Source organism: Pseudophryne corroboree, chromosome 12 (assembly GCF_028390025.1).
Source record: "Pseudophryne corroboree isolate aPseCor3 chromosome 12, aPseCor3.hap2, whole genome shotgun sequence".
Taxonomy (NCBI): Eukaryota; Metazoa; Chordata; class Amphibia; order Anura; family Myobatrachidae; genus Pseudophryne; species Pseudophryne corroboree.
This window is the reverse complement of record NC_086455.1, coordinates 18,212,929-18,215,767: the sequence shown is the minus strand read 5'-3', so window position 1 is coordinate 18,215,767 and position 2,839 is coordinate 18,212,929.

Here is a 2,839-nt window from a genome sequence, read left to right as displayed (position 1 = left end):
AGTGGCAGGCATCACAGATCCTTCGGGATCTGAATAAGGACAATTAGGCCTGACTCTGGTTTGCAAGCAAAGCAAAAAAAGCAAACAACTGATCAAAACCATGCTGGACTGCAGGTGGGGCAGGTGTAACAGGTGCAGAGAGAGTTAGGTTTAGGTGGGGTGTGTTCAAACTGAATTCTAAATTGCAGTGTAAAAATAAAGCTGTCTAACATTTGCAGGCTACATGCAAAAGCAGCCAGTATTTACCCTGCATGCACAAAAAAATTCTAAATGCATTTGCTCAGCTTGCATGGACACATGGGGGCAGATGTATTAACCTGGAGAAGGCATAAGGAAGTGATAAACCAGTGGTATCTGCAAGGTGATAAAGCCACCGGCCAATCAGCTCCAATATGTAAATTAACAGTTAGGAGTTGATTGGCTGGTGCATTTATCACCTTGCACATATAACTGGTTTATCACTTCCTTATGACTTCTCCAGGTTAATACATCTGCCCCAGTGTTTGTTCCAGTTTCAAAGTTACTTGCTTTTTTCTTTTGCTTTGCTTACAAATCTGAATCAGGCCCATAGTATAACTGCTCATTCTTTAAATAACACATAAGATCTCTGTAATGTATGAATATCTGCACATCACCTACATGAATGCTGCATGGAACCCTAACTTTAGCTATATAATTATCTGCCTATCACTGACAGGTGAATTCTATCTACTGTGCATCAACTGAGGATCTGCCACATGCTATGTGTGTCTGCCATAGTGTAACGAGCCACAGTGCAATGTATATCTACCTACTGCCTAAGTAACTATCTCATAGGTCATTTGTTACTGATCACCTAAATATATATCACATAGAACCCATGCAATGTATGTACATGTGCCTGTCACCTAAATAATTACTGCAAGTGCAAATTACATACATGTGCATGCCATGTAAGTAATAATCACATAGGCCCCATGCATTATATATAAGCCCATCACCTATACAGCTATAACATATGCCCCCTGCCATATATAATCCCCTCACCTAAATAGCTATCACATAGGACACCAGCAATATATATCATCCCATCACCTAAATAACTATCACATGGGACACCTGTAATATATATATATATATATATATATATCATCCCATCACCTAAATAGCTATCACATAGGACACCAGCAATATATATAATCTCATCACCTAAATAGCTATCACATAAGACACCTGCAATATATATCATTCCATTACCTAAATATCTACCACATAGGACACCTGCAATATATATCATTCCACTACCTAAATATCTACCACATAGGACACCTGCAATATATATCATTCCATTACCTAAATATCTACCACATGGGATACCTGCAATATATATCATTCCATTACCTAAATATCTGCCACATAGGACCCCTGCATTATAAATATAACATCCCATCACCTAAATAGCTATCATATCGGACCCCTGTAATATATATCAGTGCATCACCTAAATAGCTATTACATAGGACACCTGCAATACATATCAGCTCCTCACATAAAATTACTATCACATAGGACACCTGTAATATATATAATCTCATCACCTAAATAGCTATCACACGGGACACCTGTAATATACATCAGCTCCTCACCCAAATAACTATCACATAGGACATTTGGGGATTTGGTATCAGGTATTATAGTAGGGGAACCCATAGGAAACAGCGACCACAATATGGTCACATTCAATATCAGTTTTCATAAACAGCCCTATACTGGCTCAACTAGGACTCTTAGCAAAGCGAATTAACTTTAGCAAAGCAAATTTGAAAAGATGAGGGTATTTTTCAGGGATATTGAATGGGAAGGTTTGTTTTTAGGAAAAAATACTACAGAGAAATAGGAGGTACTAAAATTCCTGCTAGCTAAAAATACACTCAAATTTATTCCTACGAGCAGCAAAAAAAGGAATAAAAATCATAAACCGATGTGGCTTAACAAAAAGATAAAGGAACTTATGGGCAAGAAAAGGCGAGCATTTAAAAAATACAAATCTGACGGGGAAGCAGAGTCATTTCAGCACTATAAGGAATGTAACAAAATATGCAAAAAGGAAATAAGAGCGGCTAAAGTAGAAACTGAAAAACTATTAGCAAAGGAAAGCAAAGCGATTCCCAAAAAAATATTTAAATACATTAATAGCAAGAGATTAAAGAAGGAGAGTATAGGCCCTTTAAAAGACAAGTTGGGAGTCTTAAGCAAAAATGATAATGACATAGCGGACACACTAAATGAGTTTTTTTCAACAGTATTTACTAGAGAGGACCCAATTCAGGGACTAACACATAATCTCAATAATGAGAATATCCCACTGATAGGTACTTATTTAAGCGAGGAAGTAGTCTGTGACCGATTAAAACATTTAAAGATTAATAAGTCACCAGGTCCCGATGGTATTCACCCAAGGGTTCTAATGGAGCTTCACTCTGAACTTGCAAAACCGCTATTTTTGATCTTTAAGGATTCAGTAATATCAGGTATGGTTCCCAAAGACTGCGGAAGTAGTGCCTATATACAAAAAGGGAAGTAAAGCTGAACCAGGTAATTATAGACCAGTTAGTCTTACATCTATAGTGGGGAAAGTATTGGAAGGTATTCTAAGAGATAGTATTCAGAAGTTCCTTGAAGTCAATAAGGTCATTAAAAGGAATCAACATGGGATTATGAAGGACAGATCCTGCCAAACCAATTTACTTGGCTTTTATGAAACAGTACGCACAAACCTAGATCAGGGTAAAAAGGTGGATGTAATCTTTTTAGATTTTGCCAAAGCATTCGACACTGTACCACACATGAGACTTATCTA